We start from the raw sequence: 16,998 nt of genomic DNA on the forward strand, positions 1-16,998 counted from the left end.
TTGCCAAGTTCTTCCTTTCCAATATATACTTGGATACCTTGAAGTTTAGTTTCAATATCATAATCCCAAAGTTGTTCTCACAGGAATATCTAGTGTTGCCCCATCCACCTTTAGGAGTCTCTCATTTTTTTCCCACCAGCTTTGATCTTTCCTGTGCTTTTGAACTGTTCTCCCCCTCCGCCCTCTTTCTCTTGTTTCTGTCCAACATCTTGTACTACCATCTCTTTGTTCCAGTGTCTCCCCATTTCTCCAGTCTTCCATCATCCCCTACCAACATCTGGAACTCGATGTGTGGGAAACCTGGGCCTTTTCCCAAGACCATTTCTCCTCATCACCCCCAGCACTTCCGCTTGTTCTCCCTGACAGTGACATCCAGATTACCGCACGTTTTACTGTATCCAAGCTCTGTCTTGCATATGGACCTGACAAATCTCACTAGTTTTTCCTCTAAAACCTGACTTTTTGCCTACATCCTCAAGTGAAAAGCTCAGTTGTCCTCAGTTCCTGCAGTGCTGCTTGCAGTCCCCAGCCTCCTGCTTCCCAGGTCCTTCTGCCTACCCTTGTCATTCTCCAGCTTCATAATCCTTCTGTGGCTTCTCTCTCAGGTTTCATCCTCTCCATGTGGACTCCGTATGTCCCCATTTCATGGCTGTCTGCTATCCTCTCACACTTGCCATCTTCATGAGTGGTATTTAACCACTTACTGACTCTTTCTGCATCTGCTCGCTCACCTTCATGCTCTTTTCCAAGCCTTCAAAATTGATTTTCTTACACCTCCACACTTTTTTCCTTGACCCTGTTGAAGGATCAGGAGCACACCACCTTGGAGACAGTAAACACCTAATCCTCCTTGAAATGAATACTGAATAACTGCCCACTCAGGAGTTAGGCAGCCGAATATTGTTAAGGCATTTGTGTACCAGTGTGCTACCTGGCACCCGCTGTTAGCTCTTGAGACCAGTACTTATATTCCCTACACTGCTGATGCCACCTCAACCTGGAAGTCTAGGGTATCTGTCGGTAACGTCCCCAAAGTCTGCCTTTGGTAGCAGCCTGAGGAACTTGGTATCTAGTTCTCACTTCCATAAGCAAGCTGTTCCTCTGCCTATCTCTGTCAGGGCCTGCTTTTATACAGGTTTTCAGAGAAGGCATATCAGATCAATAGGTGCACAGTGCAGGGCTGGTGGAGGTGGTGAGTGTTGTGGGCCGGTGTCTCGGACCAGGAGGTAAATGACCAGTTTTAACTTACTTCTTTTCTTGGAGGGTGGGAAACAGCACATAGCCCCTTCACCACTGAAGTCCACTGTTTGTAGAGATGAAGGAAGCTATGTTATTGAAACTTGCTCGGTGGATCAGCAGAGCATATGAAATGAAGTGTACATAGTGTTAGGCTAAGCTGTCATGGTGGCAAAAAGTGGGACTGTGCTTCCTTTATGTCCCTCTGGATATCTGCCCATGTAAGACCAAGACGTACACTTGCACTTTACCTAGCTGTCTGGTTATTGTTCTTTGAAATTTTAAAGAGCTTCCTTGTCAGATTTGGGTGAATTTCATCCTAGAATGAGTTCCAGCCTGAAGGGAAAAGCCGTTTGCCCAAGACACTTGAGGTCAAATGGAGAAAGTGTTGAACTTGTCTTTCTTTTTTTTTTTTTTCCCCCACATTCTAGTACAGTGTCCTAATTAGTGGCCTACTGGGCCATGTCACCATCAGCCTGGCTTACTATCTTTTTTTTTTTCTGGAGTGCTTTTTCACAAAAAAACCCCTGCATTATGTACTCAAACCAGGAAAGACAGCAAGGTGGTGAGTCCTATTTTAAGATGGATACCCCTGCTACAGATAGATGTGAGATATCCATGTCCTTAAATCATGTCCTCAGTCAGCGTTTTCCCATGGACAACCTCTATGATGTCCCTTAAGGGTGCTGGTATTTGCTGGTGCTCTTCTGAGGCACCCAGCACCAGCCACCTCCACTCTCTGTCCATGTGTAGCAATGAGGGGATGTGAACCACTAGTTGAACTGCTCCTGTGCTCAGCAGTAACCAGCTCGTGTTTGCCGCGGACCTAGTGTAACAGTTCACCATGGCAGCAAAAACGAAAGGAGGAGAAGAAAAAGGGAATAGAGAAAATAAAAAGCAGGACGTGGAGATAATGGAAGCCAGGGATTACTTCTCGAATTATAACTCTACCAGACTTAGATTTCTTGAGCTCCTGCTGTGCTTTGCCAAAAATGAGGCTAGTTAGCAGCAGATGTGAACGTAACAACTGACGGGGAGGGAGAGAAACTATGAGAAAAGCATGAATTAAGTAGATTCTCTTACGATTTATTTTGTGGGGGTCTTAGAAGTAGCAGTTTTCGAACTGTGGGCCACTGCTTGCTTATGCCAAGTGACTGGGTTGCTGTGGAAGGTGAGAGAAGGATGCAGTAAGCGAGATGCACAACATGTCATCAATCAAAAAAAGGAAAGCAGTTGGGGAATGGGTGGCTGAAACTGCTGAGGGATGATGGTATAGCTGGGGTGAAAGATGTAGCTTAGGAATAGATGCTAATTTTGCAGAAGTGGGGATGGGGATTCATGTTACTAAGAATAAATGGGTTTATGGAAAGGACACTGGTGGTTACTTGGTAACCATAAGCTTAAGTGATCAAAGAGTTTAGTAAGCCCTTCTGACTTTGCCTTGCCCTTCCAAAAATATATCATGGCTGTGTGGAAGGTCACCTCCCATCCGTTCTTAGACGTTAATCACCCTCTTCAATATAGGTGGCCTATCCGATTGCATAGGCTGGGTAAACACTGGGATATATGATAGCACATTTGCTGAGCTGCAGGATCTAAAGGTAAGGTTGATATCTGGAAGACCAAGATATTTGTGAGGGGAGACAGGATTCCTGGTCTCTTCAGCTGCTTGCCCTCAAAATGGAAGGAGAAGGCATTTCAAATTCCAGAAGTCTTTGCAGGCTCCAGGCTATAAACAGGCTCTTCCTGTATGAAGAAATAAGGATCTAACAGTAACCAGAAGATGTCTGCTTTTCCATACAGGCCTAATACTACTGGGATATGTTTTTGTGAGAGGTTTGAAGCCCATCGGTCAGAGGGAAAAGGACCACCCAGTGCTACTGGTGAGGATCATCCAAGAAGATGATATAGAAGATAGAGTCATGTGGTAAAGAAGAAATAAAAGCCCAGTCAAGCCAAAGTAGAGGGAGACAGACAGGGGAAGGAGTCAAAAACAAAAAGAAAGATGGAAAGAGGAAGAAAATAGTTAGGGAGAGGTGGGAGAAGTATTGACAGTGATTTGTACTATGGACAAATGTCCCAGCCATTTAATACACTCCATAAATACTGTATTTTTTTCAGCTACCTATGTTAAGGGCCTCTGCGGGGACAAGTAGACAAATTATGGGACCCCAAGTCCTCCGAATTCAATGAGAGCAGAATTTGTCCCCTAGATAACTATCCTGAATTCATAATTGGGGGCTGTGGCTCTAGCATGGTCTGGATCCTCTGTATCAGATCTTTGAGTAAAGTCTGTATTCCCAGAAGTAACGTGAAGGAAGATATGACCAAAGGAATGTATTTGCTATTTTACTTTGGATCACAGGGCAAGTGCCACGTGCAGTAGTCGTGGACGCTCTGTTTATCTCTACCTCTCTTGCTAGCTTGAATGTGATGGTATTGCAGCTTGGGTGTCTGAAGCTGTCCTTGGCATTTGGGCTCTTTGCGTTAAAAATCTTTATAGGTCTGTCACCGTAGACCACGGCTATACCTTGGGGCGCGGAGCATGCAGGGTGTTGATGCTTGTAAGTGCTTCTAAGACACTGCATTGTATTTCCTGATCCTAGTCAAGAGACTAAAGTGGAGGTTACTGAAATTTTAACATCCAGTAGCCTGTTGCAAGGGCTGGTGTTTCCTGACAGCAATGACTACTGTTTCACCCTATAACCACATCTCTGCTCCCCAACAGAAACACCCAACCTGAGCAGCCAGGAGTGTGCTAGCTTCCTCTCTGGTGTGCGGTCTCACATGCGTGGGCAAACCGTGGGTAATGTGGGAAACCAAAGCCTCCCTTATAGCTAAAGTGAAATCTTCTAGGAGATATGTTGTTGTCACATTAGTCAGCTACGCCAGTGCCTTTCCAGGAAGGATCTGTGCCACTTGGACCCTTTGTTTACACTGAGCAAAGCCGCTGGATTTCATACCTTCTCGTACAACGATCCTACAATAAAATGGGAAAGATCAGACATTCCTGTAGATACAGACTACTAGGACTCTGTCCCAGATGGGAAATCTGCACAGTGAGATGCCAGACCCATGAGCCCTTCTCCACCCTGGCATGGAATAACGCACCTTTTTTCTTCATGAATCTTACCAGCCAAGGGTGTTGCCTCACCTCATTAATTAGCCAGCCAGTGTCAGTATAATTAGGGGTTAAGTAGTTAATCTTCAAAAATCCCTTGGAAGCCAGGGAATCCATATATTTGTGTATTTGCAATCTGTGTAATTTGTGTACTGCCCCTGAGGCAATCAGGCATGGGAATGCAATCCTGTATTTGTGTATTTCAAAACGGAAAACAAGATGTGAGAAAAGGTTTGTATTTACAACAGTATAAAGAAAAGCTTTGACTGTCTAACCTCCTGTTTCACCTTCGTGTTGCATGCCATGCATCTTCCTGCTGCCCAGTCCTGCAAAACCAGAAAGCCTGTATTTTAGTGTGCATCGAGACGGGGTGAAGTTAACACAGGATGGAGTTAAGCACACGCGTAAACTTTGCCGGATCGGGGACTTGCACTGCAGACACTTTGGGAACAACTTATTTGCGTTCCTGTGTTTTCGTGAGAAATCTTACATTTCTGAAAGACAAGATCCTAGCTGCAGTTCGAGAATTGTAGATCAGTTGCTTTTGTCCCAGCCAGAGAGGAAGACGACTGTTTCTTAATTAGGGGCCCACTTGTGGAAGGCCCTACAGGAACATGTATCAGATGGTAAATTTACCTTAAAGCACTTACAATCAAATCACACAAGGTGGACTGAGCTGGGAATAGATAGTGCTGGTATAGTGCTTTTACAGATTTTTGTTGTTGCTGTTTCTTGCAACGCAGACATTAGAACTTCACAGGAAACGTGTCAGTCCTCCAAATGGGTGGAGATGTGTAATTGTAAAGGGGAATAAGCATTGTGAAGTTGGTCATTTTTGGCTGTATACTATTGAACTCTACCGTCAATGATCTGAAATACAGCAAAATAGTCATTCATAAGTAGGAAAGATTCAAAAATCAGTAAGCAAAAAACCCCCCAAACATTACTGCAATAGTCTGGATCACTCAGAAAGATGGGGCCAAGCATAACATTAGCTGCTGTAAGTCACATGTCCAAGACTAAGGAATACAGGCTATGCTTATCAGCTGGCAAGTTTGTCTCGGGAAGCAGTGACAGGGAAGGAGCGGGGGCTGGAGCGGCTCACTGGCTGATGACAAAATTCCAGGATGATGCTGTAGCTGGGGGAACTCATGCAGCTTTCGGTAAATAACTTCAAGATGAATAGCTCTAGGAGAGGCTGAGTGCGTGTCTCATTTAGCACTAACGTGGTCACTTCCCATGTACTCTATTTAGTGCTTTTGTTGGTGGTTCCTGGAGGGGAGAGGTTTCAGGGACAATGCCTGAGGGTATTAAAGAATTGGAAGCGTGCCTTCCAGTGAAAGAGGTTGAAGGGAAAAGGGAAAGCTGAACGCTAACTTTTTTCAGTGTCTATATATGCTTACACAGGGAGCAAACTTTCTGTGGCCTAGCACACTGAAGGGTAATAAGACCCAAAAACTGGGAAAAGGGGAAAAAAAAGAAAGTCATATGAAAAAGAGCGCTATTTTTTAACATTGTCATTAACCACTAGAAAAACTCACTGAGGGTTGTGGAGGATCCTCCACAGGAGGCTTTCACGCTGTGGCTGCATTCTTGTCAGAAAGCAGACCCTTGCAGAGAGGGGAAGGATTTCTGCCAAGTCTTCTGACCCAAATTTTTGAAGGTGTGGGTCTAGATGATCACAGCAATTCTTTCTGGTGTTACAGTTGGAGGTTGGCTTGCTGTTGGCAGCTATGGGGTTGAGAGTTGGGGCCTCACGGCAAGAGCAGTAGGCATCCCCTCCCAACCCAAGCCATTATTCCTTTTCACCTGCCCTGTGCGAACAGCCCGCAAACAGCCAAACCACGTCAGTCTTCCTCTTTAAGTTTCACATGTTATTGCTCCGATAAGCAGCATTGCTCCCCCTTCATTCCTGTTTCCCATGTAACCACCTACTGTGCTCCCACTTCATAACATTGGCAGCCACCTCCACTGCTACAAGACCACCAAGGATGGTGGACGTGAGCACCAACATTTCAAAGAGGAGTTGACACTGGTTCCTCATCCCAGAGCACTGTTCCACTGTCTGTGGTGGCACCCGTAGGCCTGGCTGTCTGGTTTTACAGGGTGGGAGAAATCAGAGTCCCCAGCAGGAACAACCAGGCAGCATCTTCGCTGGGAGAAGAGGGTATGGGCTAGATGCAGGCCTCTTGCCTGAACTCAGAGTGTTTGGTTCACCTTTTTCTTGGATTATGCTGCAGTGATATCCCAAAGTAAATGAGGCTTTGTTAGCATCCACTGAGGTGCTCAGTGATAAGAGGTATTAATTGTCATTTATCAGTGTTGCTTCTCGTTCTCTATGGCCGAGCCAAGGCGTTCCTTTGCATACAATCATCTATGGCTTTGTCATATGTTTCAGACTTTAAACCTTGAACAATTATTCTTCTATATTTCTGAGCCAAACAAGAATGAGTTCTTTCCTCCATCCCCCATGGACATTTTATTTTTTTGTGTGGTAAAACCATATTCCCATGATGCTAGGGTTTTGCTTAATTTCTTACCTTATTCCCCACAGACCCCAAGCTTGGCAAAGGCCAAGAGTGTGCGTGTGGAAGAGTCGGTGGTGCAACGTACAACTAGAAACTTCTGAGAACAGCGCTGGAAAGATGAAACGCAGACAGAGATTGGGGCAATATTAATACGTACCAGCAGAGGCTCCGAGCCTTCGCGCACCGCCGGTATGAGCAGGTACTTGCTGTAACAGTACTTCCTAGGAAACACAATGGCCACTTGTGAGCCAGCCCTACCCCAACACAGTGGAAGAAAGCCAGGCAGGGCAGCGCGTCCTCTGTGGCACAGGAGGGCTGGCTGGGTGGAGCGTGGCGAGGAGCTGTGGATGTGACCGCTGAGGCTGCCCGGGGTGGGAAGCTTTTCCTCTTGTGACTTCACCTGGATTGTGTGCCAACCTCAGCACACAATGTTATCACTGCAAGCCAGCTCACGGTCGGGATGGCGATGCTGACACAGTTGGGCCCCAGGAGACTTTCTCCAGTCCTTATAGCTTTTGGCTTTGATGGCTTTCGCCAGAAACATGCCATGACCCCTTTCTCTGGCTTTGTTTCCAGTGATGCCAGGAATGCCTCTGCTCACGGATGACCCATGCCACTGAGGCAGATGATAACTAGTCATGGAGCTTACAAGTGAAGGGTTTTTTTTAGGAACTGAATCAGGGACCTCTGCTCTACCCAACCCCTCTGGCAATCTGTGCTGCTCTTGGCTGTTTCTTTATCTAGGGTTTATTGCTGTGCAAAACAGCTGAGTTAATGACTCAAAAGGAACGCTTGGTCCCTGCTGCATGAAGACTTCGCTGATCAGATAGTAATCCTTCCCAAGAAGACCATTCCTTTCTGTAACACACACACACACAGAGCTGTTGAAACCATAAGTACTCTTGAATAAACGTAGCCTTTCAGGGCTCAGACTCAGTCTGTGGCAGTGGTTTCCACGGGTCTGGGATGTGTGCTCTGTGTCCAACCATTTTTGCTTTTGTTGCTGTTAAATATCTTGCCTAAAAGGGAGAGTTGAGCCTGGATCATCATAAGCACTTGGCATTTTCACAAATGTCCTTCCATGGCAGTCTATGGAAGTTTTATCTTCTCTCTAAGGGACACAAGCTAGATTAAATGCTGCCTCTAGAAGTCCCGGCCTGAGCCTGCTCTCCTCCCTGAACTAGCAGAAAGCCTATCTATCTTATTTATTTTGTTCTGTTGTTCCATGAATAAGACACTTATTGCGCCCTGCTTGCCTTTTTGCCCAGGTATCCTTTCTTGAAAAGGTCAGAAATCAACACCCTTTCCTCAATTCCTTGGCAGCCTTTGCTTTTCCCAGGACATATGTTTTCTAGGACAGTTCCAAGTTTTCCATGCTTTGGCAGGATAGGCAATACATTCAAAAAGTGTAACAGCACTGGACTGGTTTGCAGGAAAGTTAAGTGGTTCCATCCTTTGGCATCTGAGATTCACCAGTGACTAAAGGCTTTGCCATCAGGGAGACCTGTTAATGCAGGTGTCAATTTCCAGGTAAATTAAAATTTCTGTCCTGTTGTAGGATAGTCACATGACAATGTACACAGCAAATAGCATCCAAAAAAATGTGCAGGAGTCTCTGTATCTTTTTGGGTCTGTTCGGGGTACGTGATTGGTGGCTGGTTGTTCATAAGTCTTTGTAGGTTCACCAGGATTGGCGTTTGTACTCTGATAAGTAGAGTTGAAAGAGTACAGTAAGAGACAGGAGGTTGCTGGCACCGTCATGCTGACATATGCACCTGAGTGCTGTAGACATCTCAGGTGCTGGTGCATGACACCCTGTGATATGAACGCACCTAGGTGCTTTGTGTGGCAGCATCTGTATTAAGCTTAAAGGAGGCAGGGTCTAGGTTCAAGTTGTCTGTGAGCTGTCCTTTGGCGCTTAAGGGTTGTGCTCTGGCCGTGTGTTTATTGCTTTCTTTTCTGCTGAGTGTTCTTTGCTATTCTCATTCTGCTTTGCAGTAATTCTAGTCTTCTCGCTTCCCATTTGTTTCTCGCGTGGTCTTGCCCGTGTCCTTCAAACTGCTTCCTTTATATGGACAGCAAAGATGGGTGCTATCTTTCCAGGACTGAGAGAGGAGACATCGCTCACAGATCAGACCAGCTTTTGAAATGTGTGAGCAAGAATCCCCAGGATGATGCTGTACATCACCACTCGTGACACTGCTTTCTGGGCTACCTCACAGATCATAAATTATTTTGGGGAGCTGGACGAGAGCAGATTTAGACCTTTAAAATTTCATACTAGCAACACATGTGTAGATCGAAGATCTCGTATGATCAGTACAAGGTGAGAAGACAGTCCTGGGAGGTACCTTCTTCATTCAAGCTGGCAGGTAGTCATTAAAACAAGCTGACTTTTGAAACAGAAAATAAGCACTCTTTTTCTAATTTGCTGAGTTAGGGGTCATGTAGAAGACATAGTGGGGAGATTTTGACAGTGGAGGACTGTCATTGGAGAATAAACCAGGCGGGACTGAGGTGATGTATGTACACACCTTGCCTCTACGTGAACATCCAAGGATCACGTTAGCCCTATCAAGTGCAGTGTTGCACTGCGAGCTCATATGCAGTTCCTCAGCTACCCTGAGCTCAGAGTTCTCCACAGAGTCCTCAGCTACCCTTGAGCTCAGAGTTCTCCGCAGAGTCACTGTTTCCCTGGACAAAGTTCCCCATAGCAGAGCCACAGCTGATCTCCTTGCGGATGTGCAAGACACGACCTTCCTTGTGCTAAAACAAACCCTTTTTGTGTTTGCCCAACTCACTGTGCCATCAGGGGTTCTCTACATCAGCTGTCCTCTTTTTCGTGATTCATCCCTCTCCTGGACTTAGCGATATCTGCAAAACACTTCAAGTTTTCTTCCAGGTTATTGACTAAAAATATCGTGGCGCCAAACACCCTCCAGGATCTTGGTACAAACATGCCATAAACAAAACAATCACTTCTAGTTCTCACTTGTATTTTGGGACCAGTCTGATAGGTCATTTATAGTCTGTTTAATGACTGCTATCTTATTTTTATGTCAAGCAAGTTCTTTAATCGAATTGCCATGTGATAGAAGGGAAACTGCCTTCCTTAAGTATATTGTACCAGCTTTGTCATATTTAACAACGGTATGTGCAATTTCCTCAGAGAAAAGTATTAACACACTTCAATGGGGTGAATTTTCTATAAAACCATGTTGGTTGCCTCTAGTTATATTATTTCCCTCTTTTTATTTCCTGTGTTCTGTGTTATCCAGTTCATTATTTAGTTCAGGACTGAGATTCTATCACAGGTCTGTACTTACCTCTGAGTAATTACAGTTATGACATTATTATAAAATAATTATGCCCTTCTACATGGTCTTTACCAACTGCCAGGCTATGAGTTTTCTTCTTTTCCTCCAGACTTACCCATTGCACCAAGAAGTACTGAAAATCAATATAAATAGTGCAGAGACATCCTGTGCAGCTTAAAAAACAAATAAGAAAAAGTTTCAGTGCAAGGTATCCAGTCCTGCTGATTTAAAATGCCTGATTCTAGTAGGTGGTATTTAATTCCTCTGAGATATTACAAGAATAGACAGGTCATCAACAATGTCTTCATCATCTACTTTCTTTTTTCCCAGCAGTAGGATAGAAGTATTTATTGATTTCATTTTTCTTGTCTGCATTATTATTGAATAATCTAACATTTCCATCTGATAACAGATAAATATCATGATTAGGACTCATTTTGTTCTTAATTTACTTCAAAAAAACGCCAAACTTTATCAGTCTTTTTTTTCCCCTTTCATTTCCATCCTCATTCTTTTATAATTCCTATCTTCTAACTTATATTCAGCTTCTCCTCTCTTACTATTTGTTTTACGTGTTTTATTCTCTCAAAGCCACCCCCACTTCCCTTTTTAAATCTGGTTGTGTTTTTTCAATTACACTATTTTTTGTTTACTGGGGAGTTGCGTATTTTTGGTGCCTAGTAGAAAATTTTTAAGCAGTTCTCAATGATTATTTATATTTTCTTATTTAGATGCTTTCTTTGTGTTGATTTAGCCCAGAATTCTACTCAGGGCTGGGAAACAGGACTTTTAGAAGCGTCATGTCTTTCAAAGCATTGCATTACCGCTTTCGACCTCTTCTGCTTTCATATAACAGTGCAGTTAACTGGGGATCAGTAAAACTGCTACCGGTCTCTCATTTCTACCATCACTATACCCATCCGGATGAGGTGAAGTACAGATTTTGTTTATTTTGGATTTAAGATTTGCAAAATGAGGAAGCTGTTTAGAACATTTAAAAATCCGCAAGGCTCCTCTTGAGTCAGCAACATCAGCATGTGTTAAATTGAGCATAACTTATGTTTATTTTTTCTTTGGTTAGTGCTCAAATAATCAGTGCTCCCATATTCTGGTGCTGCTCGGCTATCTGTTCCAGAGCCATATCATCAGTCCTGTTACTAGAACACCGACTGAATATTGTTAACTAGGAAATTATGATTCAAAATCACAAACAAGCAAGCAGTCATTACTTTTTCTTTTTACCCTTATTCTGCCCACTCAGTCTTTCTTAGGGCTAGAGCCACTGATTTTAACATTCAGTTGTACAAACCATCCCAGCGTTTTTTCCAATGCCTTATAGCTGTAATCCCCTGGGCAGGCAAAGCCTTGATGAATATAAAATGGAAAGGGATGCCATAATTGTATACAGCTAAAGAGGATGTATCAGAATGGAATTGACTTCTATATTGTGCTTCTGTAAAGGAGGGCACGCTTTTGAAAGCAAGAGCCAGGGCTGCAGCTGAATACACCCAGCACTGGTCGTGGAGCTGATAAACAGCAGAGGGATTAGAAACCCACCAAACCTGCTGCATCCTGGCCCAAAGCAGGGTGGCCGACAGAAATACTAGAGTTCATGTTCACACTTCAGAGCTTCAGGGACTGGAGAGACACAGGACATTTTGCTGAGGAACTATCTGTAGTAATAGCTGTGTTCATTATGAGGGTGTTTATCAATCGGACAAGAATGGGGCCTCATAGTGCAGGACATGTGGAAGGCTAACCGACGGTTGCCATGTCAAGGTGGAACTTGCCATAGAAGTAGCTGCTGAAAGTTTTGCCAGGTCTGACCCAGAACAGGAGACCCCCAAAGTCTTAATGCTTCTTTTACAAGGGTCCTGATAATGCTTTAAACCATGTTGCTATTAAGAATATCGTATTCACTGAGCCATAGCAGAACTTCAGGGATTGAAGTTTGCTGGTAATAATGAAGAAAGAAAACAAAACAGGTCTCTCCAAACTGGAAGCCCTTCAGCCCTATCACCTATGTTTTCTGGCAGGTCTGTTCATAGATAATCCCCACCTCCCTCCACCCGGCTGTTTATTAGTTTGAAGCCAGGTTGTCTCAGGGAATGCTGAAGACCTTTGGATGGATGATTTATCTATGGACGGGTTATCTTCTTGATCAGGAAAAGAGAACGACTGGCTCAACAGCTTCCAAGTTCAATAACCTCCTTTTCTTCTTAATAAATGGCTGAGGCATGAGAGGCTTCCGTTCCTTGCTGGCATCTTTACACTGTGCCCAAAGAAACAATCATATCAGGCTCAGGAAGGCAAATGACTGAAAGGGCAGGGAAACAGGAACCGTCCCCGCGGATGTCCTCCCCAGAGAGGCTGGGAACATGCTCTGCTGTGGGAAATGGGAAGCTGAGGTCAGCCAAAGTGCACGGCAGGTATGCGCATCTCTCAGGACTGGGAAGGACAGAGATAATGTCCTGTTTTGCCATCTACATCACTCCCCTGTCCTCCTTTTGAGCTCTTCTGGGCCACATCCGCACCTTGTATGCACAGTGCACCTCCATCACGTCATTCCATGGTGTGGAAATGAAGGCAGGGAGATAAAGGTGGAGAGTGGGTGGTGACAACGCTCCTGAGAGCCCTGAGCCTACCACTCAGCAAGGCAAGCTTTGGTGGTGTTAGAAGAGCACAGAAGAAGGGACAAGAGAATATGGAATGAGCCCTCAGCAGAAACTGGAAGGCAACAAACCTCATGGACAGTGAGGTAAGATGGAATGTTTCCAGACATGCCCGCTTGTTCAGGTCTTTCTGAAGCTTTGTCCTTTGCAGATCCTTGTGCCTGAGGATGTTAAGAGATTGCACTAAAAGTCTTGATAAAACAAACAAACGGAGATCCCCTCAAGAGTCTGGAAGATATTATTAGTCCCTCTTTTACTGGCAGGCCTGGGGCAATTAATTATTACCGGAAGTATTATCAGGTGCTTGTCACTGCTTTCCCTGGATCCACTTTACATAGTCCAGATTGGCTGTGAGCAACGTGTTCCTTAACTGGTCTGATACCTCACAGCTCCCTAATCGGCAGTTAATCCATTTCTGTGAGGAGTATCTCAATAGTGGTGGAAGAGCCATAATCTAGAATACATGCAGAGAGAAATTTGAGTCCACAGACCACCTAAGTATGCAGCAGTATTCTCAGATCTTCTCAGTGATGTCCTCTAGCTGATGCGCTCCACCTCTATGGCCAACAAGGTGGTAGGTTCTAGGCAGGAGGCAGAGAAAGGGACAGGTAAGAAGAGGGTATATGGAGACCTCGGAAAGGCATATTTGTATATGATGGCTCCATAATGTACGTGCTACACCTTGCCTACAATTCTGGGCCCTTTCCCAGTGCACCTCTTCATAAATAGCATCTGCACTAGCGCGAGAGCTTGGCATTTTTAACCAGGACACTGTTTTAAAGGTCTGCGTTTCTAGGAATGGCCTGGTCAAGTTTTAAGTGAAATCATGCTGATGCACAAAATCATATGTCTAAAAGAGTATTCTTCTCTTCCTAGCCCGGTTTGTGCTGCTGCTGCAGTACCATAGCACCTACCCTTGATGTGTGCGTGTTCATCTCCTTTGCCTTGCATGGTCTTTGTAAGTTTAGTGCAGTTTTTATTATTAACCGTGCTGTTATTAAAGGCAGAATCATGGAGGTCAGCTGGTATACATGAGAAATATTTGCTGGATAAGGGATGCAGATTCAAGTGAAAATACAAATTATACTAGCAAAAAGAGTGCTTTGTCAACAAAGCTTTCACTTATTCTGTAGGTAAAATCAATGACATGAAAGTGACCTTCATGTCGGTTTAACTCCATCTATTTAACCACTGTGAAAGTACTATTAAAAATCATATTTACAATAGGTATTGCGGCACCACCACTACTTTCCTGCGTTTGCCTTGCCTTAGTTTTGTATCTTGCAGAAAAAGTTCAAGAGGGAAGAGAGAGGCAAGGCTTAAATGCGGCGTAAGAGGCAGACCGTGCCTTCTCCTTTCTCAGTCATAGCATCCTCCCCGGGTGCTGTACAGGGCACGGATGAGAAGATACCGCCCGCTAGTGGTTTAGGCTGCGGCAGCCCGGGAGAGCGCTCGGGAGAGGCTGCTGCCGAGTTCTGCTCTGCTGATGCTGCTGCTGCAAAAATTTTCCTGGGACAAGGTGGTGGGGGGCGGGGGGCGCTCTTATTCCTCCTGCCCTCAGATAAAATCAGCGTCTCTGGAAAAGGTCCGCAGGGAACAGAGCAAGAAAAAGAGGTTCCCGTGGGAAGCAGCACGGGTCGCTCACGCCCCGTTTTTCATGTTTAGCGTCGGTGTCCTGATGAAACACTCTAAATTAGCTATGGTGTTTAACCTTACAGTTACTACAGTAAGAGAACAAATTGGTTGAAATGTGGCTGTGGTGAGCAAATACCTCTAAATACACAGGGCGTGCAGAGCCATCACTGAAGCCAAATAACAAAGCAGTGACCCTCCCAAAGCTTCCCTGAGGACAGCCCTCCTTGCAAGGCAGTGTGGAGATACCTCTGGTAGCCTGGGGTGAGCTAGCACCAGCACGGGGCGCAGCATAGCACCACTGTGCTTCACGCTGCCCCAGCTAATTAGCCCCACTCCAGAGGAGATAATTAACTCAAGTGGAACGCTTTGCTGACACAGCCGAACTGCCCCCAGACCTGAGGTGGTATCTCCCCAGCTCAGCATTGCACTGGGTGGTGTAGACAACCTGGGATGTCCAGGCTGAGTTTTCAGGGTTGGTGGAAAGATAGATACTTTTTATTTTCAAGCAGAAAATACTTCTCTGAGATTTCTGTAGGTCTTTGGCCCTACATAAAAATGTAAACCAAAGACCTCAGAAAACCTCCCTCTCCCCCCTGATTGTTTTCCTGCTTATATGGTAAGATCATCCTTAACAGATGTTTGTTTACCTCTTCATAAAAACCTCCTGTGATTCCACAGCCTCCCCAAGCAGTGTGCTGCAGTGCTTTGCTATTCTTACCGTTGCAAAGTGTTTTTCTAATGTTTAGCTATATCATTTTTATTGCAAATTAAGCTGATTATTTCTTCTACTTCTGGTGAATGTAGAGGACAACTGCTTAGTCTCTCCACCCATTATAACAAATGTTTATGTGCTGGAAGACTGTTATCATGCCTCCCCTCCTGTTGTTCTTTTCCTAGAGAAAACAAACTCAGTTATTTTATCTATTCCTTATAAGTCATGTTTTTTCACATTTCTTATCATTTTGTTATTCTCTTTTGGACTCTCTCCAATTTGTCTACATCTCCTGTAAAATGTAGTGCCTGGAACCGGACACACTGTTCCTGCTGAGAGCTCAGCGGTATCGTGTAAATGCACAAAATAATTGCTTCCTTTGCCTTATACGCAAAAGTCCCCTTAAAGCACCTCAGAACGAGATTTGTCTTTTTCTGCGGGAATCTCACTTAACAACTCGTATTTGGTCTTACCCCAGCTCCTTCTTTGCTGCACTCCTGCTGAAACGGTTACCATCTAGTTTGGACCAGCGCATTTGGTGTCTGTGCAGTCACCTCTCCTGGATCGTATCTTGCTGCAGTCACCTCTGCAGAGGACAGCCCACCTCTCCAGTGTCTCACGTTCCTCTCAAATTCTGACGGCCCCAGCTCCCCTGCCTTCAGGAGGGACTGCTGCCCCATGCCCCCCACCACCGCCCAGCTGTCATCCTTTTGGTTTTGTCCTCTAGACTGTTGCCCAAAACATGCAAGGAAACACTGAGCAGCCCTGGAGGCAGAACTTCAGGGATATGATCCTCCCAGCTGGAAAAGTGAAGCCCTGATAATTACCCTTGATTATGGCACTTCAACCTGTTTAGCCTCTGCATGGCGACTTTGCTTGCTGCTCTGGGACCCTGCGATCCAGATATTTTCTAGATGCTCACTGAAGTCAAGGTATTTTATATCTGCCGTTTTCTCCTCACCTACCAGGCCTGTTAGTCAAAGAAGGAAATTAGCCTGGTTTGACAGGATTTGTTCTTCAAAATTCCCTGCTGGTTGTTTCTTATCACCTTATTGTCCTTTAGCTACTTATAAATTGATTGTTTCATAATTGGTTCCAGTATCTCTCTAGGTATCACGGTTAGGCTGACTGGCCTGTAATTCCCCAGGTCCTCTTATAACAGTAATTTTCAGAGAAGGACTGCATTTAAGTTAAATAGATATTGAAAGACATTCCACTTTTGCCCTGCTTATCTTTATTCATTGTCTAGTTTTGTACCATCCCTTAAATTAAAAACACATTTCCCATAAGTATTTATCCTCCACTTGAGGCTCAGCACAATCCAACCCTGACTTCACCTCTTCTCCTGTGCTCTTGCCCAAGCCTTCCTGTTACATACTTTCCCAGTTTTCCTCCTTCTTGATGCTTTATATCCTTCTCCCTCTCTTTTCTTTTTGGTTTGTTTGCAGTTCCCTAACAAAATGTATTCCCCAGCAACTTATATCCCCCAGTGCCTCGAGGGCTCTGAAGAGAGTCCTGAAAAAAATCATAGAATCATAGAATGTGTTGGGTGGGAAGGGACCTTTAATCTCAGAGCTCTGCCCTTAAAATGCAGACAGTGACATTTACCAGTCTTGCAGGGACACCGCCAGTTCTGCCTAAAGATTTGCCCAGGGCTGGCTACATTTAAATGATTTCTGAAACCAGTAGGTGGCAGAGAGAAGATGAAATCTGGGAGATTCTGGTCCTAGTGCTCAGACCAATAGACTGCTTTGGCTCTAGGATGGACAAAGAAAGA

General features: G+C 44.7%; 1 protein-coding gene across 15 annotated transcripts in view; it reads left to right on the forward strand.

Annotated features, from left to right (window-relative positions):
* The window catches only part of GJA8 (gap junction protein alpha 8), a 47,708-nt gene that overhangs the window by 15,453 nt on the left and 15,257 nt on the right, over window positions 1–16,998 (forward strand). For 5 of the 15 annotated variants that reach the window (XM_074598854.1, XM_074598873.1, XM_074598781.1 and 2 more), the window contains one exon: window positions 6,912–7,074. The exons of 1 other annotated variant lie outside the window; for it this stretch is intronic. The gene's annotated coding sequence lies outside the window, so the exon portion shown is untranslated. Of the gene's footprint in view, window positions 1–3,039; window positions 3,164–6,911; window positions 7,085–12,238; window positions 12,961–16,998 lie in introns of all 15 variants that reach the window. 9 more of the 15 variants (XM_074598821.1, XM_074598892.1, XM_074598762.1 and 6 more) reach the window with 5 other exon arrangements.

Source organism: Larus michahellis, chromosome 1 (assembly GCF_964199755.1).
Source record: "Larus michahellis chromosome 1, bLarMic1.1, whole genome shotgun sequence".
Taxonomy (NCBI): Eukaryota; Metazoa; Chordata; class Aves; order Charadriiformes; family Laridae; genus Larus; species Larus michahellis.